The sequence below is a fragment of the Schistocerca serialis genome, chromosome 7 (genome assembly GCF_023864345.2).
Source record: "Schistocerca serialis cubense isolate TAMUIC-IGC-003099 chromosome 7, iqSchSeri2.2, whole genome shotgun sequence".
NCBI classification, from domain to species: domain Eukaryota; kingdom Metazoa; phylum Arthropoda; class Insecta; order Orthoptera; family Acrididae; genus Schistocerca; species Schistocerca serialis.
In genome coordinates, this window is record NC_064644.1 from 410,912,395 (window position 1) to 410,937,812 (window position 25,418).

Consider the following 25,418-nt stretch of genomic DNA (forward strand, 5'->3'; position numbering starts at 1 on the left):
CGCTACGTTGTAAGCAAAAGCTTTTATGTTACGCATACCAGTGTTTACCAAGTCGTACCTCCTTAACTATTTGTCGAACACAAAGAATTTTACTAGTACATTCACTGAAATATGTGAATACAGTCTGAAAAATGTGTTGCGAGTGGAATTAATAGTAAACAAGTTTAACTGCATGGTCAAGGAAAATGTAGTAGACGATAAATCTTTTTCATCATTTTATGGGGGGATGTTTGCGAGAAAAAGTTTCATAAAGGTTTGAAATTACTAGGTTGTTGCAAAAGTCGGTAGCGTTTTTCTTTTGCATGTTCGTATTTTGGTTGTTATGGGTCTATTTACCGATTGTCATTTTTTATTCGTAGTTCATTGTTGATATTTGAGTCTACATATTCTCACTTGGAGATGTTGATGGAGCTGTGGACGGTAGCAAACGGAGTGTCAATTGGAGAAATCGGAACATTTCCGACATATTCTACTGTGTGAGTTCAATAGAAGGTGACAACAGCGGAGGCAGCCAGAAAAATTTGCCCCGTAAATGGGGATAATGCCACTGTACAGAGGACGGTAAGAAAATGGTTTTCTCGTTTTAAGGAGGATAGTTTTGACGTTAGTGACTCACCACGTTCAGGAAGACCCCCTGTGTTTGATGAATATCATCTAAACGCATTAATACCCAATGATCCACGTTAGTGCACTCTGGTTCAAATGGCACTGAGCACTATGGGACTCAACATCTAAGGTCATCAGTCCCCTAGAACTTAGAACTACTTAAACCTAACTAGCCTAAGGACATCACACACATCCATGCCCGAGGCAGGATTCGAACCTGCGTCCGTAGCAGCCTCGTGGTTCCGGACTGAAGAGCCTAGACCGCACGGTCACAGCGGCCGGCTGCTCGTTATCAATTGGCCCGTGAACAAATCCAGCGGTTCCTATCCCTTACCATTACTGGTGACAAGAAATGACATCTTTATGCTAGCATAAAGAAAAGAAAGGAATGGATGAGCGCAAATAAAGCAGCAACTCACCGTGCAAAGATCTGCCCGCATCTACAGAAGATAATGTTATGCGTCTGTTGGTCCAGCAACGGAGTGGTGTACTACGAATAGCTCCTACGAGGTGTAATCATTACTCTGACATTTATTGCCACCAACCGAGACGTCTTGCAGAAGCATTCCAAGAATTGCTACCAGAAAACTGCGTGAAGTAATGCTGCTCCGCGGTAACGCCCGCACGCATTCTGCTAGACTGAAAAATGCATTGGACAGGATTTGGATTGGGAAATCATTCCTCATCCACCTTTTTCATCTCATACTGCTCCCTCAAATTTTCACCTTTTCCGCTCTCTATCGAACAATCTTCAAGGAACATCCTTTTCGTATAAAATGCGCTCCAAACATGGCTCGACAAGTTCTTCGCATCAAAACCACGTGATTTCGACAGTCTAGGAACCGAAACGTTACCTCTGCGTTGGCTGACTGTCGTAAATAGTGAAGGAGAATATATTATTGATGACTATAGTCTCGTTTGTGTGTTTCTTTTGGGTTTATTAAAGTTGTGGAAAAACGCTACGAACTTATGCGCCAAACCAATCTGAAATCTGGTTTCGTGGGACAGAGCGGATCAGTTTGTGGAAAGGGGCCAAGGTCAATTACTGTTAGTTATAAAAGAATACACACACACTTTGTTCCTCAAACCAATGCTCAGTTGTCTGTTTAAAACAACAAAGATCAATTCACGGCTGAGGACCCAAGTAACTTTTCCAGAATAAGTTTAAATGATTGCTTTTACAACACCAGGATTTAGATTAACAGCTGAAGGGCTTACTTAAGTAAAATTACTATATCTTCTCGGCTGAAGGCTGAAATGATATTTCAGATCAGCTGAAGAAATTCGTTAAAAGTCAAGCATTTACAAATTCCGGCTAAAGCCCATATTAAGGAAAATTCAAGTTAATTCTTCGGCTGAAAGCATAATAAAAATTTTTCTTTACATAATAAAGAGAGGCTTTAAAGATAAGCTTTTACACAGTACAACAGAAAAACACCTTAGGAAAACTTGAAGTATCTTGTCGGCTGAAGGCCCAAACAATTATTCAAGAATAATTCAAGACAAGCTTAAGATAAACACTTACAGGACACGGCTAAAGGCTGTTTCAAGAATTAGATAATTAAAGAGAAACCTTACAGACGAGCCACATATTCTGAAACAAACGCGGCTGAAGGCCTAAATACAGAGCAACAAGAATTTTAAGTAAAAACACGGCTGAAGGCCTAATCTTTGAATAGTTGTCATGAAGTGATATACTAAACATAAAACAGACAATATTAATACACGGCTGAAGGCCTGGAACAGTACCTGCGACCAAATAAAATGACAATCACAAACAACAAACAGTGGTGCTCGGAAGTGTTCCCAGGGTCGGCCTGGGGAGGAAACTCTAACCACAGTTTAGGTAAGCCAAGGCAGCCGAGCGTAACACTAAACTAGAGGGTTGCAACACAACCTAGGGACGACTGAAGAACCAACCAACAACCTAATCAATTCCCTCTGCCGCAGCCGACCAACCAACTATTCCAGTACGCAGACGGCATTCATCTGCTGAGTGGGAATCACAGAAGCTACACACAATTCGACGTAAACAAACTTGCACAAGAACTTGAACAATCGTAAGAGCAATCACTGTGGAACAACAAGGACGAACCAATTCTACACACACAGAGTTTCCACAAGCGGTCGGCGACCAAATACACGTCATCCGACGAGACGACCAACCGAACGACCAACCCAGCTCGTTCCCACTCAAGTAACGTGTCTCGGCGACAGTCGGGCGAGTCTTGGCTGTCCGAAGCTGAGTGCAGCTTCAACCCGACTCAACCCCACGTTCGTTCGTACTTGGAGACACGGCGACCCGGGCACACTGGCTCGCACCCAACCATGCAGAGGTAACACTTGCCCATAGGCCACCCGACATCTCTGCACAAGGAAGGAACCGACCCACGTCCGGCAAGATGACTAACGAGGCCCAGAAACGGTCAAAAGACAAAATACACGTCGCCCGCTAGGACGACCGACCAGACGACCAACCAACGGTCGTCGCGCTCCAATCTCCTTCCGTCGGACTGTTCATGTGTGTCGCCAGCGGCCGGCGAGCATTGGCTGTCCGCACCTCACTGGCGCTCCGTCCCCGACTCCACTGCTGGTCCGCTCCCGACTTGACTGCTGCTGCGTCCGGTGAACTCTCGACAGACGACGACCCGGAAATACTAGCGGTCGCTCCAGAGATGGTACGACAGTGCACTTATCGATAAACGCTGCTGCTGCCACTCACGGGCAAGCAAACCAGCAACTTAGTGACGCCCAAAAAATTGAATAAGAAAGGAGCGACAGAACCATAAAAACAAGACGAGCAATAAACGGCGTGACCGCGAGCCGTGCATGGTTCACAATCCGAGTAAAGTTTGTTGGAAGTCGCGAAGAGCTCTTAATGTCAAATGCTGGGTGATTACAGTCTGGGGAATTTGTTTGCTGTTAGTTACGTCGCCTCGAGACATGTACTCAGTTTCTTACTGTGGTACTTGTCTCACTGTGTTGAACCTTTAACATAAGATTACACCTCCTACTGTGTAGATTTAACAGCATTTAAATTTTTAAACTCTATCAGTAATTATACTGAATACTGAAAATCAAATTTTTGTTTTCCCAGGAAGCCGTTAGCCAGATAACTGCCATAGGCACTGGATGCCATAAACCGGATTAGTCATTTAGTATATACAGTGTGTTTGTCTGAACTTTAGGCAACAAAATATCTCGAAAACGACGCATCGTATGAAAAAAAATGTTCTAGGTGTTGACTTAATATTACTAAAGGAGACATCTGTCTGTGCTACAGCCGGCCAATTCCTAACCAGCCCTCCTACGTGGGCGGTGCTAACTTTTTATTTTCAAATGAGGACTCTCACTTGTGTTCCATATTCGGATTCTACACCAAAAAAAACAGGTGCTGTTCTCTAAAACTATTATTTTCCGCTCGTAGCAGATGGCGCTGAAATCGACAAATATCAAGTGTCGCTGTTTTTGCAGTTAAGATTTTGATTCTACATTTCATTTACGATGTAATGGTAAATCTTTGTGTTCTAACGATTGATATTTATGAGGGTTGGAACTTAAATAGTAGCAACTATTTATTCACAACCGATACAAAAGAGTTACATGTTTGCACTTGTTACTGTCCTTCAAAGTAGTCGCCAGAGTTGTGTAGAGCCCGTTGCCGGCGATGTGGAAGGCGTAGTATACCGTTAGCAGAGCCTGTTCTGTTGATGGTGCAAATGGAGTGGTCCACTGCCTGTCGAATCTCTGGAACAGTTCTGAAGTGAATGCCACGAAGTGTTTCCTTCATCTTCGAAATCAAGGACTTAAGTCCGGGGAGTATGATGTATGGTACAGTACTTCCCTGTCCCATCAACCGAACAGAGCAGCCACAGCTTGCGCTGTATGCGCCCGCGCATTGTCGTGCAAAATGATGGGTGGTAGCAGGTGATGCCCCAAAAATACCGTTCATTGACGGTCTGCCGTGGAGGATCGTAATGCGTTAGGTTCAAATGGTTCAAATGGCTCTGAGCACTATGGGACTCAACTGCTGTGGTCATAAGTCCCCTAGAACTTAGAACTATTTAAACCTAACTAACCTAAGGACAGCACACAACACCCAGCCATCACGAGGCAGAGAAAATCCCTGACCCCGCCGGGAATCGAACCCGGGAACCCGGGCGTGGGAAATGCGTTAGGATAACACCATAGTCGTACCCGAGAATCACCATAACTTTCACCATACTAGGGCTCTGACGCACTTTCGACTATCGCGGCGACCCATAATGACGCCATTGGTTGGATTAGCGTTTCAGTTTTGGCTCCGACGATGTGGCCCATGTCTTATCCGGTGTTACGATACTGCGTAAGAAAGCGTCTCCTTCGCGCTCATAGCAATTCAAGTGCGTCTGAGCAGCGTCGTAACGCATCCATTTCTGCATTTCCGTCAAGTCATTCGGAACCGATCGTGATGCAATTTTTCGCATGCCCATGCTTTCCTTCAGGATGCGAAGCACAGTCGTATGCGCTAATCCGGTTTCATGGGTGAGCTCGCGAATCGTATGGCGTCGATCACTGTCCACTAACTCGGCAACAGCATGCACGTCTTCTTCAGAGACGCTAGGACGACCTGCCCGATGCATGTCTGCCACAGTTTCCCGACCTTCGTTGAAAGCTATTACCCAACGTGCCACTGTTCTGTACGGCAATGCCGATTCGCCGCACGCCTCTTGAAGACCTTGATGACACTGACATGCTGTACGACCTCTGGCACATTCAATCTTGATCCAACTCCGTTGTTCCTGTTTCGAAAACATAGTGTCACGTTTACGTTAGACCGCTCGCTCAGAAGTGACTGTGTTTCCCTCGATTGTGCTCACGCCGGTGACGTTGGACGGGCGAGTCCATTTGCTCGGAGGTAATGTAAGTATGTCAACAACGTATGCTATCAGCGACAATAGTAGATTCCATTGCATACTGTCTCCTCAGCAGTCTTGCCACTATTTAAGTTACAACCTACGTATATTCGAAATTTACTATAGTGTTGAAAATTGATTGTACAGTACAGTTTGGTTAGCCGTTTCAGTGTCTCGTTTAGTGCGTATCAGGAACAATGACATGAATGTAATAATTTTCTATTCCCGTCGGGATGCTTTATTTCGGTGAGTCACTTTGCCTCTCGCCATTTGGGTGCTTGATTTCGCTGAGTCGCCTTGTCTCTCACCGTTGGGGTCCTTGATTTCGGTGCGGACTCTTGCATCTCGCCACTAGGGGGTTTGATTTCAGTGAGCATCAACGGTTGATGCGACTGTCGCTATCACTTAATGGACTTTTTACGTCATTACAGTGGTTGTGGTTTGTATTCCGCCGGTAGCTGCGCAGCGGCCAGCGTGAGTTACAGCGGTTGGATGGAAACACGCACCCAGATCAGTCAATCTGGTGGTGGGGTTCGAGAGTGGCCACCGCAATCAAGCATTCCGACGCTTGGGCACTCATCGAATTCAGCCTTGTAGGGAATCGAAAATTACGTTACCTTACAAGTAGTTTATTTGCTAGAAATGTCAGTGTCTAGCAATATTATTTGTACTGTATATACTGTACAATCACATCTGCAACACTTAGGTAGCCTTCGAACATCAGTATCAACCGTTAGGACACAAAGGTTTACATTTCTATCGTAAATGAAATGTAGAATCAGGTGTGTCGGTTCTTAATTGCAAGAACAGGCACGCTTGATATTTGTCGATTACAGCAACATCTACCACGAATGGAAAACAATGGTCTGAGTAAACCCATTTCTAAATACAAATTTGACACCGCCCACGTAGGATGGGTGGTCAGGAGGTGGCCAGTTGTGGCAGAGACAGATGTCCCCTTTACTAATCTTAACTTTTCATTTAGAATATTTTTTTCATATGGTGAGTCGTTTTCGATATATTTAACTGTTTCAAGTCAAAACAACGCTGTGTAGAAGGTACTAAAAGTCTCACTCTGTCTTAAACTACTCTAGTATTTTGATAGAGGTTCGTACTCAAAGGCAGGATACAGTCTCGCACAACATATGAACGATGTCCCGTTGTTAATATGAAGCTACAGGGTGTCCATAATGTCTGGGTACATAGGAGATCCTAATAAGTAAAATAAAGCACACTTTTGTCACTTCAGTGTTCATAAATGATATTTGCAACATGATCTCCGTGCTTTTCAAAGCTTAATTTGATGTGCTTTGCAAAATTAAGGTTGAACTCGATTGAACAGGTCTGAATTGCCGACTTTAGCACACTCACTTGTAATGTGCTCTGCTAGGACCTTTAAATTTGTAATCTTCGTCGAGTAAACATTCTCTTTCAGCATAGCCCAGAAAAATAAATTAAGGGGAGAAAGGTCTGACGGACGAGGGAATCACTCCATTTCACCTCTCCTTTCAATCAAGTGTGGAAAATCGTCGTCTAGCAGTCTCTAACAGCTGCAGCAAAATGGGCAAGGGCCTAATCCTGCTGAAACCAGTCTGGAAGTCCCTCACCCAAACGCTCAATTTGAGGCATCTATTTGTCTCTCAGCATGTTCAGATAAGTGTCACTCGCTACGTGTTTATTAAAGAAGAAAGGTCATAGTACGTAGGCTTTCCAAAAACCACATCAGAATCTTTTGCCAACCCTGCTATCTCGATGGACTCATCCAGTGTGGATTGCTTTGAAACCAGTATCGAAGATTTTGTCTGTTCACTTCACTGTTGACATAAAACACAGCTTCGTCACTGAACAACACACGCACACACACACACACACACACACACACACACACACACACACACACACACAGTCTTTAGTAAAACTGCTAAAACTGATATTTTCATCAAATTTGTCTGCAAACTATTCATATATCTGCATGCGTCTATCGGGATGGTCTTCATTTAAGTGAAGCAATGTCTGTAACTTGTACGGATGAAACCTCTCTTCGGCCAGGATTATGTGGATGGTTGACTTGTGAACACCCGACCTCGTGAATGTCCGACGAAGCGTAAACCTTGGCCAAGACAGCCTCTTTCGTTCCGTCTGAAATATTTGGTAGTCCAAAACGGGTTTTGACCAACACACTCCCTGTTTTTTTTTTTAACTTGATGATTAATTTCCCGACGGCAGCCAAACAAACAGGTTGACGATGAGGGTGTCGAAGTTAAATTCTTCCGCAATTTTGCGATACGACCATCCTTCTTGTCCACTCGTTCTTCTTCAGACACAGCCATCAACCAATGTGGAAAAAACTAAATTTATTAGAATTATTAGAATTAATTTTATTATTATTTATTTATTTATTAAAATTTATAGAATACAGAATGTTTATTAGAACTTATTAGAATTCCCTATGTATCCAGACTTTGTGGACACCCTGTACACTGTGTAGTGTTTCGATTAAATACAGCGAACACTTACATACGTATAGCACTTTAGTAATTAGCAGAGACAGTAAACGCTAACAAACAGACACTCTGACAGAATTTCGTCCATCAAATATTTTGAATGACTTGCATTCTTTTTCTTGTTTCTGTGCACCCCTTCTCTCGCAGACATTAAGCAAACGGGAGACACCACTGCTCGACTAGCTCACTTAGTAGGATTATTGTACTGAATGTTCTAATGTATTATCAGGACAGGTGGCACACGCTAATGTAACTTGTTATTTTGAAAAGAAATAATAAGGCTATGCTACAGAAATCATTAACTCCTTCAGCCTGCTCATTTCTTAGTCGTAGTACCTCTGATCACTATTTAAGCACTCACTGGTTTTTTATTCTTGTGTTATGTTCTTTAACGTATGTTACGTAGCACCATGTACCCATACTTAGGCGCAGTACGACATCTATTAAGAAAGTACGCCTCTCAGCAAAGGTATAGTTATTTACATATTGTTCGAGGGGATCGGCAGTTAATTTTCTCACAAAGTCCCCTACAACGATCACCAATTGAAGTATTAATATTTAAGCTGAGATAATTAACTGATTTAAAATTTAAGACTTTATATTTACCCACACTCGTTTCACGTCACCATTTCCCATTAAAAGCGTATTTAATTTTTCATTTAATTATATATTTTTTTCTTCACACATCGTCGCTACAGCTGTACACTCATTCATCAGTCATCCAGACGACACAGATACAAGCTTGACACTTCGTAACAAGTCGAAGGAAAACAATGACAAAACACATCCGCTGGGACCCTACCCAGAACGGTGATGCAGGATTTTGCTTCCTCACATATATTCCATAAGTATGGGACTCAATGTTCTATGAGATATTGGACAACCATGTTCTTATAAAGTTGGAACAAGTTAAATTTGTACTGGTCTCATATTACCGTTGAAAAGAATACGATAGTGGGAACAGTACATCCTCTGAACTGTAACCACGTCAACGCACAGGGCTCTTGCGGCGTTTCCAGCAGCACATCGCTTATCTCATACACCGACCGATAACAATCGCAACACCAAGAAGTAATCAATGTACAGTAATGAAATTTCGGGAATACATTTGTCTAGGTAACATATTTAAGTGGTTAACGTTGCAAGATCACAGGTTAATATAAGCGTGAGAAAAGTATTGCAAACGTGAAATGAAGGTACATTCCTAACTGGCATAACTGCCAGAATGTTGAATGCAGGCATGCAACCGCGCATGCATTGTGTCATACTGGTGTCGGGTGTCGGTTTATGGGACGGAGTTCCACGCTTGTTGCAACTTGGTTGGTCAGTACAGGGACAGTTAATGCTGGTTGTGGAGGATACTGGAGTTGTCGTCCGATGACGTCACATACTTGCTCGACTGCAGATAGATTTGGTGGCCGAGCAGGGCAAAGCAATATGTCGACACTCTGTGGATCATGTTGGGTTAAAACAGCGGTATGTGGGAGAACGTTATTCTTTTGGGAAATACGCCCTGGAATGTTGTTTATGGATGGCAGCACAACAGGTGAACAACTGCCAAGATGAGAAACACCGAAGTAGATATCCTCGGTGTAGCAAAGCAGCTTAAATCACTTAATAAAGACAAGGCCTCCGGTTCAGATTGTATACCAGTCAGGTTCCTCTCAGAGTATGCTGATGAAATAGCCCAATATTTAGCAATTATATACAACCACTCACTCACAGAAAGATACGTACCTAAAGACCGGAAAATTGCTCAAGTCACACCAATACCCAAAAAGGGAAGTAGCAGTAATCCACTGAATTACAGGCCTATATCACTAACGTCGATTTGCAGTAGGGTTTTAGAACATATACTGCATTCGAACATTATGAGGTACCTCGCAGAAAACGATTTATTGACACATATTCAGCACGGTTTCAGAAAACATCGTTCTTGTGAAACACAACTAGCTCTTTATACTCATGAAGTAATAAGTGCTGTCGAGAGGGGATGTCAATTGATTCCATATAGTTAGATTTCCAGAAAGCTTTCGACACCGTTCCTCACAAGCGCCTTCTAATCAAACTGCGTGCCTACAGAGTATCGCCTCAGTTGTGCGACTGGATTCGTGATTTCCTGTCAGAAAGGTCACAGTTCGTAGTAACAGACGGAAAGTCATCGAGTAAAACAGAAGTAATATCCGGCGTTCCCCAAGGAAGTGTTATAGGCCCTCTATTGTTCCTGATTTATATTAGCGACATAGGAGACAATCTGAGTAGCCGTCTTAGATTGTTTGCAGATGATGTTGTCATTTACCATCTTGTAAAGTCATCAGATTATCAAAACGACTTGCAAAATGATTTAGATAAGATATCTGTATGGTGCGAAAAGTGGCAATTGACCCTGAATAAAGAAAGGTGCGAACTTATTCATATGAATACTAAAAGAAATCAGCTAAATTTCGATTACGCGAAAAGTCACACAAATCTGAGGACTGTAAATTCAACTAAATACTTAGGGATTACAATTACAAATAACCTAAATTGGAACGATCATACAGATAATATTGTGGGTAGAGCAACCAAAGACTGCGATTCATTGGCAGAACACTTAGAAGGTGCAACAGGTCTACCAAAGAGGCTGCTTACACTACGCTTGTCCGCCCTATTCTGGTGTACTGCTGTGCGGTGTGGGATCCGCATCAGGTGGGACTGACGGATGGCATCGAAAAAGTACAAAGAAGGGCAGCTCGTTTTGTATTATCGCGAAATAGGGGAGAGAGTGTCACAGACATGATACGTGAATTGGAGTGGCAATCATCAAAACAAAGGCGTTTTTCGTTGCGACGGGACCTTATAATGAAATTTCAATGACCAGTTTTCTCCTCCGATTGCGAAAACATTCTGTTGACACCCTCCTACATAGGGAGAAATGATCATCACGATAAAAGAAGAGAAATCAGGGCTCGCACGGAAAAATGTAAGTGCTCGTTTTTCCCGCGTGCCGTTCGAGAATGGAACGGTAGAGAGACAGCATGAAGGTGGTTCATTGAACCTTCTGCCAGGCACTTTATTGTGAATAACAGAGTAATCACGTAGATGTAGATGTAGATCAGCAGAATGACATGCAGATTTGCCGTCAGGGTGCGTGGGATAACCGCGAGACTGCTCCTGCCGTCATACGAAATCGCACTTCAGACCATAACTCCAGGTGTAGATCCAGTGTGTCTAGGCCGGAAACAAGTTGTTTGCATGCCCTCAACTGGCCTCCTCCCAACCAACACACGGCCATCACTGGCACCGATACAGAACCGGCTTTCATCAGAAAACACATCACACCTCCAATCCGGCCTCCAATGAGCTGTCGCTTGACACAACTGAAGTCGCAAACGGCGTTGGTTTGGGGTCAGTGGAATACACGATACAGGGTGTCTGGTTCAGAGCTGTCCTTGCAGTAACCAATTTGGAACAATTCGTTGTATCACTGTGGTGCCAACTGCTGCTCGAATTGCTGCTGCAGACGCTATACCGTGCGCCACAGCCATATGCCAGAAACGACGGTCTTTCCTTGACGTAGTGCCACGTGGCCGTCCACAGCACGGTCATTTTGCAACCTTACCTTCCTAGCAATCATGTACAGTGGCTACATTCCTGCCAAGACTTTCTGCAATATCACGGAAGGAATAGCCAGCTTCTCGTACCCCTATTACTCCTAGAAGATGGAGACATACAGCAGGATGATGACTGTGCTTCAGTAATGTTCTGACTCTCATTTTAATACGCCTCAAATCTTAATTCACAATTTCCTGGAAGTTGTTCTTTTCAGAATTTAGGTACAGAGATCTTCTAGAGTCCGTAAAGCATTGCACTATTTTTTTCTGTAACTTGTAATTGTCTATGCCTATCTACTAGATATAAGCTTTATTACAAGTTCGAGTAAATTATAGAAAAATAAAATTTCTAATTAGGTAAAATATTCCAAATATGAAAATATAAGATATAATAATTTCTTCTGATTAATATATGTAATGCGTACAGTTGATAGGTCTAGCATCTCTACCAACATATCATACATATCTAGCAAACATTTGACCTCCTTCACATTTGTGGTAAATGATACCTGAATTTGAAAACCATTTTAGAAACTCTCGTGCATCGATTTTTTAATTACTGTCTGTTATAAACTTTACTATGTTCTATGTTGTTCAAAATACTTGCAAATTGTTTAGAAAGTATTCTACTTTGATTGTGATAAACTACAAAACTGTAAAACATATAGAACAGAAAAAGTGCATGCAAGAAATAGGTACTGATTTCCACAAAACACGGAGTCGAAAAAGTACCTTGTGTTTAAGGCGAATGACAAAATGTTTTAATTGATAAGTCTGTTGTTCCTTCATCACCCAGTATTCTCTCACAGAGTTAGTGTTGTGCATCTAATGAACTGAATTCCAGGCAAGTGTTAAACATGCAAGCGTGCTACTGTATGTAGCATTGACAAGTTCTATGGTAGCCCGATGGGAGTTCGTTGAGCATTGTAATACTAACGATATGGGTTCTTCATTCGAGTGCACAAGCATTTTTTATAGTCAGCCTCGCTCAGAAGACTGAAGACTAATGGCCAAATTCTCGACAATCCTGTAAAGTAACTCGATCCACAGTGAATTGTGCTGCCCCATCTTGAATGGGTTTACAAATCAAAATACCGTTACAGTAAACTTACTGTCTAGACGTGCAGCTGTCGCGCTAAACCTGAAGCAATGTATAGCAGACTATTTATCCAGAGAAGCATAAAATTTCTTATACTACGTCTTTATTCTACCTCTAACAGATGGCGTTAGTATACACTTCTCCAGCTGTCTATTACCATTGTTTAAAATAACATTTAGCTTTCATGTTGAGTCAGCATTAGTCTGTGTACATGAGACAACTAGGTGTGCTGAAAATGAATTGGAGTAATATAATAATATAATATTCTCTCATACTCTCATAAGAATATAGTAAAAGATAATACAGGTATTTGTATGCACAATATAGTTTCAGCGACTGGTTAGGCAATCCATCTAGAAGGACATTAGCTTTATGCACAGAAAATCAAATAAATGTTTTCTGCCATTTCTCTTTTGCTGTAACATAAGGACACATGTGCTTTCCTAAATTTCAAGAAAAAAGCGTGCTATACCGATATATACCCACCATTAACCATAGACCTTGCCGTTGGTGGGGAGGCTTGCGAGCCTCAGCGATACATATAGCCGTGCCGCAGGTGCAACCAAAACAGAGGGTATCTGTTGAGAGGCCAGACAAACGTGTGGTTCCTGAAGAGGGGCAGCAGCCTTTTCAGTAGTTGCAGTGGCAACAGTCTGGATGATTGACTGATCTGGCCTTGTAACACTAACCAAAACGGCCTTGCTGTGCTGGTACTGCGAACGGCTGAAAGCAAGGGGAAACTACGGCCATAATTTTTCCCGAGGGCATGCAGCTTTACTGTATGATTAAATGATGATGGCGTGCTCTTGGGTAAAATATTCCGCCCATTCGGATCTCCGGGCGGGGGCTACTCAGGAGGACGTCATCATCATGAGAAAGAAAACTGGCGTTTTACGGATCGGAGCGTGGAATGTCAGATCCCTTAATCGAGCAGGTAGTTTAGAAAATTTAAAAAGGGAAATGGATAGGTTAAAGTTGGATATAGTGGGAATTAGTGAAGTTCGGTGGTAGGAGGAACAAGACTTCTGGTCAGGTGAATCCAGGGTTATGAATACAAAATCAAATAGGGATAATGCAGGAGTAGGTTTAATAATGAATAAAGCAATAGGAATGCGGGTAAGCTACTAGAAACAGCACAGCGAACGCATTGTTGTGGCCAAGATAGACACGAAGCCCACGCCTACGACAGTAGTACAAGTCTATATGCCTACTAGCTCTGCAGATGATGAAGAAATTGAAGAAATGTATGATGAAATAAAAGAAATTATTCAGATAGTGAAGGGAGACGAAAATTTAATAGTCATGGGTGACTGGAATTCGAGTGTAGGAAAAGGGAGAGAAGGAAACGTAATAGGTGAATATGGATCGGGGGGAAGAAATGAAAGAGGAAGCCGCCTGGTAGAATTTTGCACAGAGCACAACTTAATCATAGCTAACACTTGGTTAAAAAATCATAAAAGAAGGATGTATTCTTGGAAGAAGCCTGGAGATACTGACAGGTTTCAGATAGATTATATAATGGTAAGACAGAGATTTAGGAACCAGGTTTTAAATTGTAAGACATTTCCAGGGGCAGATGTGGACTCTGACCGCATTCTATTGGTTACGAACTTTAGATTAAAACTGAAGAAACTGCAAAAAGGTGGCAATTTAAGGAGATGGGACCTGGATAAACTGACTAAACCAGAGGTTGTACAGAGTTTCAGGGAGAGCATAAGGGAACAATTGACAGGAATGGCTGAAAGAAATACAGTAGAAGAAGAATGGCTAGCTTTGAGGGATGAAGTAGTGAAGCCAGCAGAGGATAAAGTAGGTAAAAAGACGAGGGCTAGTAGAAATCCTTGGGTGACAGAAGAAATATTGAATTTAATTGACGAAAGAAGAAAATATAAAAATGCAGTAAATGAAGCAGGCAAAAAGGAATACAAACATCTCAAAAATGAGATCGACAGGAAGTGCAAAATGGCTAAGCAGGCATGGCTAGAGGACAAATGTAAGGATGTAGAGGGTTACCTCACTCGGGGTAAGATAGATATTGCCTACAGAAAAATTAAAGAGACCTTTGGAGAAAAGAGAATCACTTGTAGGAATATCAAAAGCTCAGATGGAAACCCAGTTCTAAGCAAAGAAGGGAAAGCAGAAAGGTGGAAGGAGTATATAGAGAGTCTATACAAGGGCGATGTACTTGAGGGCAATGTTATAGAAATGGAAGAGGATGTAGATGAAGATGAAATGGGAGATATGATACTGCGCGAAGTGTTTGACAGAGCACTGAAAGACCTGAGTCGAAACAAGGCCCCGGGAGTAGACAACATTCCGTTAGAACTACTGACAGCCTTGGGAGAGCCAGTCCTGACAAAACTCTACCATCTGGTGAACAAGATGTATGAGACAGGCGAAATATCCTCAGATTTCAAGAAGAATATAATAATTCCAATCCCAGAGAAAGCAGGTGTTGACAGATGTGAAAATTACCGAACTATCAGCTAAATAAGTCACAGCTGCAAGATACTAACGCGAATTCTTTACAGGCGAATGGAAAAACTGGTAGAAGCCGACCTCGGGGAAGATCAGTTTGGATTCCGTAGAAATATGGGAACACGTGAGGCAATACTGACCGTACGACTTATTTTAGAAACTAGATTAAGAAAAGGCAAATCTACGTTTCTAGCATTTGTAGACTTAGAGAAAGCTTTTGACAATGTTGACTGTAATACACTCTTTCAAATTCTGAAGGTGGCACGGGTAAAATACAGGGAGCGAAAGGCTATTTACAATTTGTACAGAAAACAGATGGCAGTTGTAAGAGTCGAGGGACATGAAGGGGAAGCATTGGTTAGGAAGGGAGTGAGACAGGGTTGTAGCCTCTCCCCGATGTTGTTCAATTTGTATATTGAGCAAGCAGTAAAGGAAACAAAAGAAAAATTCGGAGTAGGTATTAAAATCCATGGAGAAGAAATAAAAACTTTAAGGTTCGCCGATGACATTGTAATTCTGTCAGAGACAGCAAAGGACTTGGAAAAGCAGTTGAACGGAATGGACAGTGTCTTGAAAGGAGGGTATAAGATGAACATCAACAAAAGCAAAACGAGGATAATGGAATGTAGTCGAATTAAGTCGGGTGATGCTGAGGGAATTAGATTGGGAAATGAGACACTTAAAGTAGTAAAGGAGTTTTGCTATTTGGGGAGCAAAATAACTGATGATGGTCGAAGTAGAGAGGATATAAAATGTAGACTGGCAATGGCAAGGAAAGCGTTTCTGATGAAGAGAAATTTGTTAACATCGAGTATAGATTTAAGTGTTAGGAAGTCGTTTCTGAAAGTATTTGTGTGGAGTGTAGCCATGTATGGAAGTGAAACATGGACGATAAATAGTTTGGACACGAAGACAATAGAAGCTTTCGAAATGTGATGCTACAGAAGAATGCTGAAGATTAGATGGGTAGATCACATAACTAATGAGGAGGTACTGAATAGAATTGGGGAGAAGAGGAGTTTGTGGCACAACTTGACTAGAAGAAGGGATCAGTTGGTAGGACATGTCCTGAGGCATCAAGAGATCACCAATTTAGTATTGGAGGGCAGCGTGGAGGGTAAAAATCGTAGAGGGAGACCAAGAGATGAATACACTAAGCAGATTCAGAAGGATGTAGGCTGCAGTACGTACTGGGAGATGAAGAAGCTTGCACAGGATAGAGTAGCATGGAGAGCTGCATCAAACCAGTCTCAGGACTGAAGACCACAACAACAACAACAACAACAACAACAACACCGATATATATCATTAAAATGTATATAATATATTCTTAATCATATTTTTCATAATTCAGGTTGATAGGCGTTGTATAATTTTGTTATCTGAATCGATTGTGAGCGAGCAGTGACGTTGTAAAGCTGTATTGTAGAAGTTAAGTCATTATCTCTGAAGTGCGCGAGGACGCAGTTAGCAGATAATTTTAAGCTGTGTTAGAATGAGGAAGCAATTGTAATGTTATGTTTCAAATGTAAAGTCTCAATTTATGAATGTATTTAATGAACATGATTATATCAAGGTAAAATGGTTACTGATTTGTGAAGGAAGAAATTTAATGGAAGTAAGTGTATATCAGAAGTGGAATGTTGGAGGTAAATATTATATTGATGTTACTTTTTTATTATTTTTGCAGTGTCATTGGACTAACTTGGTTACTGTACTGGAAGTTGCTAGAATTGAAGGATAGGAAAGTGTATTGTTTGGGTGTTAAGACGTTCATAAAATTTAAAATCAGCCTTGAGCAGTTTTTCACAGGATGCAACAAAATCTTAGTGTTGTCATTCATGCCCATCTTTCATTTTTCACTTACATTTATCTTACAATTTTAATTGATCATGTCTTTTTCAAAAGTATACTTCGATTTGCAACTAATAGAGAACTCACTGCACCTCACAACTGTCTCTGTGTAGATATAGTAATCTGCAGCTTTAGCATAGCAGCACGTGAGGCAAACCGGTACTGCAATGCATTATCGAGATTTGCACAGAATAGAGGTAAGGACTAAATATTTTGATGTTTCTTTTTTATTCAATCAGGACCAACTTACGCCAGTCAGAGACAGCTAGACTTTCTGTGTTGTGTATCACTTTTAGTTCCGGGATCTGTGGTCAGTTTTGCTAAATGAATCATCGTATGTTTTATGTCAAAGTTCATAATTCAGACACTTTATACCGTTCAAAATTCTTGCAGTCTGATTGTTAACTTCTACAGTATGAAAGACTTCCCTTTACATTACGATAATTAAATATTATTACAAAGCAGCTCCGCTTTCACATTATGTCAGTACAATTTACATTACGACAGTTCATTTATTATTACAGCTCAGATCTTACAATTAGAAACAGTACTTCACCCATATTTTTAGTTGTTTAGATAAGGATGTTTCCATATAATAATCTATGGACCCATCTCCAATAACATGGAACGTAAATGGGAAAGAAGAGAGAAAGAAGACCTGTACCACGGATTTGGAAAGCCATACGTTGGACGAATATTGGGACAGAGGCGACTACTATGGTTTGGCCACATCTTACGAGCGGACGGATCCATTCCTAAGAGATTCCTCCACTCTCAACCCACAGGAAAACGCCCGAGAGGACGCGCAAGAACGCTATGGGAGGACAGAGTGATGACGATCCTTCAAGTAGTGGAACCAACGGCCTTGGAGGATGATGCTAGAAATAAAAAAAGAAGGAGTGCCATCAGTAGCAAATACCTCGTCTCTTGTGATTGACAGACATTCTTTTTATTGGGGTCTTTGTGTTTGTAACGTTTTTTTGCTAGTGTTCGTCTGCTGTAGGCCTCAAAGGCCCATTAACACAAGAAACGGTGATGATGATGTTTCCATATTTTAGGCAGCATGAGGCAAAGCAGTTTATTCGAGGAGATCCTGTAAATTATGGGTTCAAGTTCTGGTGTGGAGGGACAAGTAATGGATATTTTACATGGCTCAAACCATACCACATGCTGGTACATCGCTAGAAAAATACGCTGACAATGACTTTTGCTACAGAGTAGTCATGGCATATGACGACCAGCTGGAAGAGCTGCCGTATATATTGTATTTTCGTAAATTATTTACTTAATTTCATCTTCTGTGTGACTTGCATCTAAGAAATATTCCAGCCATAGATACTCAACCAATAGAAATTGTAAATATTGTTATCTACAGAAGGTAGTTGTCTTGATAAAGAAACTTACAAGGACATTTAATTTCAGATATGACAGTATACTAATATATAGACATTATTGGCTCATGGAATGACAACAGCGTGGTGAGAGTGGAAGCAAGCTTCGGCACTTTAAATCAAACTCATCCAGTAATACGATATTCACATCAGTAGAAAAGACGGATAGCAATTCAACAACCTAGAATCATTGATCACTACAATAAGTTTGTGTGTGGAATTGATAGAGCTAAGCAAAATATTTCACACTATAGAGCTCCTGTCAACGGTAGGAAATACCATTTCCCCATTACTGTATATTTTATTGATGCAGCAATTCTGGAAGCAAACCGCCGAGTTGCCATGCAAGGAGGAAGACTGTCAACAGTTTCAAAAGCTGATTGTAGATATGACAAATTGGAACATTACATCACAGATTTGCCATTAGATCGTGTTTTGAGAAAGGAGAAACAACTTGACTGTCACCAGTGTCAGAAGAACTCTAAAACACAATGCATTAAGGGGACATTGTATGTCCTATGCCACCAATGTTAAATTATTGAATTTTGTGACCCATTATCTTGGAAAATTTTTTAGACACCAATGTACAATTTTCCATAATTATTGAATGCACCTTTCTAGATAAACTGAACTAGAATTATTACTAAAATTCTATTGTTTGGCATGTTATCTTTTTTATTCAAACACTCAATTTTTTGACAGAATTTTGTAAATAAATGAACATAAAAATAAAACAACTCAGGATATTTCAATATACGTTGAATCTCAATATATGTTGAATCTCAATATATGTTGAATCTCACAATTGGCATGCTGTGAAAATTTCATGTCTCTACCATCAGTACTTTTAAGGAAAATGGGTCATTTATTGCAAAAAATGTGGTTCAGAGATATTGAGGTCTAAAACTTTTTTTTATTACAAATTCTTATACAGACTTACATTTCTGCGTGTTTTATGCACTAGAATTGCCCTGGCCCATAACCTGTGTCTTCTTCAGTGTCACAACAGCCCAGTATTTGCCTCTTCCTTTTCTGTCTTGCTTCTTTAGTTATTTGCTGAGCAGCTAACTCTGCTTGACGTACACCCATTAAAAGTTATTACAGCATCAGACACTGCTAACCTTAGAGTCATATAGCCAATACATTTTTATACACATGCACCACACAACATTATTGAAGGACTCATTCACATTCTGGGTCTTCCCACGTAAACACATATTTAATAGCTCAGGATTTGCCAAATCTCTGTAAATAGGTTTGATTGCCTCCATTACTGCCAAAGGAAGAGAATGTTTATGTGTAATTTCATGCAGGGTGCCAGAAAATTCAACTTACCTATATTTACACCAAGTGCTTGGTGGAGGTGGACGCAAAGCGTGACATGGCTTTTCATCGCTTGATATATGAAAGAAAGTGCTTCACACAGCTCTTTTCATCTTCTCTAAATTGTCACAGTTATCCCTAATGGCCTTATCGTAATATTCCTGTTATTCATCAATTACTTTGTCCATTAGTGTTCCAGCACATTTTATTGTCTTTCCATCAGACAGTTTTGTGTTACCCAGCTTGGTTTTAAGGTTATGCAGACGTGTTCCCATCCTTTTATTAACATGTCCTACAGACTATAGTTTTTGAATAGGAACATCATATGGCTTACTGTTTTGTACTGCAATGAAAGCCTTGCTGTCTCGATCACCCAAGTAATTCACATTATCTGACACCTCTCTCCTTCTGCGAACTTCAGAAGAAAATGCAGGTTTCACATATCTGTTACCCGCTAATTTGCGCTTCTTGAAGTTACTTTTACGCTGAGTCATTTTATTTATGTGTAAAAAGCAATAGAAGTTAGCTTACTACAAAAATAGCTGATAATCACACTACTTTCAAAGAAAACTAATATCAGAAACAAAGGACTGATTTGTTTATTGCTAATGCCAACTTCTGAGACGTAACAGTAGGCACAAAACAAAGCAATTCACAGCCTTCTAGACTGTGTAGTTCCCAAGATATGACTGCTCAACTGTGGCAGTATATGCGCAGTTGCAAAAGCTGACAGTCACACGTCACCATTCAAAATATTATTTGAAGGTCTCACAATTGTCTGATTTTAATGTATTATACACCAAAATGTTAAGGATAGTCCAAAGTACACTACTGGACATTAACATTGTTACACCACGAAGATGACGTGCTACAGACGCGAAATTTAACCGACAGGAAGAAGATACTGTGATATGCAAATGATTAGCTTTTCAGAGCAGTCACACAAGGTTGGCGCCGGTGGCGACACCTACAGCGTGCTGACATGAGGAAAGTTTCCAACCGATTTCTCATACACAAACAGCAGTTGACCGGCGTTGCCTGGTGAAACGTTGTTGTGATGCCTCGTGTAATGAGGAGAAATGCGTACCATCACGTTTCCGACTTTGATAAAAGTCGGATTGTAGCCTATCGCGATTGCGGTTTATCGTATCGCGACATTGCTGCTCGCGTTGGTCGAGATCCAATGACTGTTAGCAGAATATGGAATCGGTGGGTTCAGGAGGGTAATACGGAACGCCTTGCTGGATCCCAACGGCCTCTTATCACTAGCAGTCGAGATGACAGGCATCTGCGATGGTGTACTCAACGACGAACCTGGGTGCACGAATGGCAAAACGTCATTTTTTCGGTTGAATCCAGGCTCTGTTTACAGCATCATGGTGGTCTCAGCCGTGTTTGGCGACATCGCGGTGAACGCACGTTGGAAGCGTGTATTCGTTGTCGCCATACTGGCGTATCACCCGGCGTGATGATATGGGGTGCCATTGGTTACACGTCTCGGTCACCTCTTGTTCGCATTGACGGCTCTTTCATCAGTGGACGCTACATTTCAGATCTGTTACGACCCGTGGCTCTACCCTTCATTCGATCTCTGCGAAACTTTGCATTTCATCACGATAGTGCACGACCGCATGTTGCAGGTCCTGTACGGGCCTTTCTGGACATAGAAAATGTTCGACTGCTGCCCTGGCCAGCACATTCTCCAGATCTATCACCAACTGAAAACATCTGGTCAATGGTGGCCGAGCAACTGGCTCATCACAATACGCCAGTCACTACTGTTGATGAACTGTGGTATCGTGTTGAAGCTGCATGGGCAATTGTACCTGTACACGCCATCCAAGCTCTGTTTGACTCAATGCCCAGGCGTATCAAGGCCGTTATTACGGCCAGAGGTGGTTGTTCTGGGTACTGATTTCTCAGGATCTATGCACGCAAATTGCGTGAAAATGTAATCACATGTCAGTTCTAGTATAATATATTTGTCCAATGAATACTCGTTTATCATCTACATTTCTTCTTGGTGTAGCAATTTTAATGGTTAGTAGTGTTCATTGTGGAGTAGAAAACAGAAAATGTCATATTTCAACGAATTTCACATACAATATCTCCTTAAATATTGTGTGCCACTTCATGTTTCTTGTTTCATATTGTTCCACACCAAATAGTAAGACAGTACTGATCCAGCGCTGTAATAGTGACATTGTGCTAAGTGAAGGTATGCAGGTAAAGTACTTCCAAAAGGATGGGTTATTGCCAAAAAACCTGGGCAAATGAAGAGTGTAAAACTATTACACATTTTTATTAGAATTAAGTGATTAATTTAAGCTTTCATTAAAATACAAACAAAAAATAAATCAACCACATTTGTGTGAAGCTACTTATCAGCTAGTCATGGGTTCAAACAAATAGTCTCGGGCGGAAATTGCACGTACCTATATACCGCTTTAACAAGTGCACATGATCTACCAGAACATCTGTTCTACGTTAATGGAAACAAATATAATTTACAACATTTTCAAAAGTAATTGACATAGAACTACACTCGATTTGTATAATACGGAGCATGTTTTTACAAATAAAGAACATTTTATCTCACGACTCGCGCAATTCTCCCTCCTCTCACCCCCATCCCTCCCACTCTTGTCCCCGTCTTATTCTTCCTTGTCAAGACCCTCCCAATCGTTGGCACCAGTATGACGCCAACAGCGACCAGGGTCTTTCGTTTACTGTTTATGCGTTTTTAAATTGTGTGACAAACCGCCAGGTGGGAAGTTCCTCGTTTAATACTGTACCTGAATGAAAAAAACTCATTGTAATGGAAATGTGACTCATGAAGCTCCACTTAGAAAACTGTGCATCATGTTCAATCGCAGACGAAGAAACACGGTCGCACCGATATTGATTTGTGACTGACGAACTCAAATCAAGCACCAAGGAACAACTTCAACAGGATATATGTTTCACTGCTGATAGCCAGAACTGGTGCTTTCCTGATAATTCATGATCAGTTCTCTTAGATGTGACTTGGGCTGTAGAAAAGTGCGTGCCAGGCAGGTCTCTCGACTTATAACTACATTGTCAGACTAAACTGACATAATTACCTAATATTGCCTGGCAAAAGGGTTTGCTGCGCCTCAAAGTGAACACTATAAAACATATTATAAATATTAAAACTTTTATTTATTGTTGACAGTTACATTTAATTGTTTGGTAAAACTCGTTGTGTGCTGCAGACTTCAGATTACTATGAATGCACAATACTGCTTTTACCTTATCTAAGCTCAATTTGTTTCTAGCATCACGCCATTAATGATTCATGTCACTGAAGAGTCTTTGCACAGAGACATTGCTGGAATCTTAAAAGGAGAGTTTTCATAGTCAAACCACTTTTTAAGATTCTCAACTTCATGTAGTTTTTTACATATCTTGTTTAGGTGTCGCTCTAAAGAAACAATCGTTCTTTTGTGATTCAGTACTCTCTTTCAGTGTGACCTTATCGTTATGCGTATACAGGGTGTTACAAAAAGGTGCGGCCAAACTTTCAGAAAACATTCCTCACACACAAATAAAGAAAAGATGTTATGTGGCCACGTGTCCGGAAACGCTTAATTTCCATGTTAGAGCTCATTTTAGTTTCATCAGTATGTACTGTACTTCCTCGATTCACCGCCATGATTTCATATGGGATACTCTACCTGTCCTGCTAGAACATGTGCCTTTACAAGTACGACACAACATGTGGTTCATGCACGATGGAGCTCCTGCACATTTCAGTTGAAGTGTTCGGACGCTTCTCAACAACAGATTCAGTGACCGATGGATTGTAGAGGCGGACCAATTCCATGGCCTCCATGCTCTCCTGACCTCAACCCTCTTGACTTTCATTTATGGGGGCATTTGAAAGCTCTTGTCTATGCAACCCCGGTACCATATTTAGAGACTCTTCGTGCTCGTCTTGTGGACAGCTGTGATACAATACACCATTCTCCAGGGCTGCATCAGCGCATCAGGGATTCCATGCGACGGAGGATGGATGCATATATCCTCGCTAATAGAGGACATTTTGAACATTTCCTGTAACAAAGTGTTTGAAGTCACGCTGGTACGTTTTGTTGCTGTGTGTTTCAATTCCATGATTAATGTGATTTGAAGAGAAGTAATAAAATGAGCTCTAACATGGAAAGTAAGCATTTCCGGACACATGTCCACATAACATATTTTCTTTCTTTGTGTGTGAGGAATGTTTCCTGAAAGTTTGGCCGTACCTTTTTGTAACACCCTGTATAAAGCAGGGAGCATGTGTGTATGTGTATATTTCTGGCATCTCCTCCAAAATCCGTGGATTGATTTCAACCAAATCTGGCACAGAAATTGTAGGCCTGACAAGTATCAGCACTGCAGGGTTTATCACCTCCTAGCTCTGATAGGACTGGAGATATGGGAAAAATCATGTTTTCCAGTCCCTTGAGTATAGGCTACCCTGCATAACAGGCATGTTGTGCAGCAGCAGTATTAGTCTGCCATATCGACCTGCTTTGCATTGTGACCTGTATGTCAGAAGCAAATAAATGATTTTTCAAGCCCTTGGTGTGTAGCATGCACTGCATGACAAGTGTGTTGTGGCAGTAGTGTCGATATGCTTAGTGAACTGTATTATAAGGGCTAAACGTGCTCATGATCATGGCTTCTGGTAGGTGGAGAAGGGTAGGAGGAGGTGATGAACAGAGTGAGGGGAGGAGGAAATGGACAGAGAGAGGGGGGGTGGGGTAGATGCAGGAGGCAAGGTGTAGATGGATAGTGGGCCAGTGATAAATGAAGATTGGGAGGTGGAGACGGAAAGCGAGAGGGGGTGAAGGCTATGCTTAGAGGGAGGGGGGGGAATATGGTCAGAGAGGGAACGTGGAGGAAATGGACAGAGTGGTGTGGAGAGGAGGAGGTGAAGAGCCAGAGAGTGGGAAGGAGGACATAGATAGGTAGAGATGGGAGGAAGAGGTGGACAGTTGGGAGTAAAGATGGACACATTATGGGGAAGAAGAAGGTGTGTTCGATATATGCATTGAACATATATGTGGGCAAAGCCTTCGGGAACAGGCTAGTAAAACGTAATTCTACAGGGTTTATGTATTCGTGTTCCAGTAGCTTAGTACTTTTCTGAAATAAATTTATTAAGTGATATACTAAATAAATGTAGCACTCCAGAAGTTCTCTTTCTTCTTTAGCGACAAAAGACCGAATAATCTTATTACACTCATTCTCACCATCTTGGAGCAAATACACTTTGATCACTTTCTGATAAAACAAATCTTTCCACAAATGGCAGTGAAGTTGCCTGCGTAACTAACTATTATACGGCAAAGCACAGCATGATAATCAGGATTAACAAAACCGAAGCATTTTAAGCAAGTTCACTCTTTTACCACTCATAGAAAATTCATAAACACCGATAGGGCAAGACTTTCAACATCGAAAGATAATAATTTCATGCAGCGCTTTTCTGCATTATACAAGACATGCCAAAAAACAGGGTGTTTTTTGACTTGATTTTCGAAATCAGTGAATAAATTAGTAATATGAATGGAATTCTAAAAACACCGAATGGCTCATACTTCGGTACCGAACATGAGGGTGAAACGTCCAACGGTTCGGAAAAAAACCGAACACCTGACAACGTA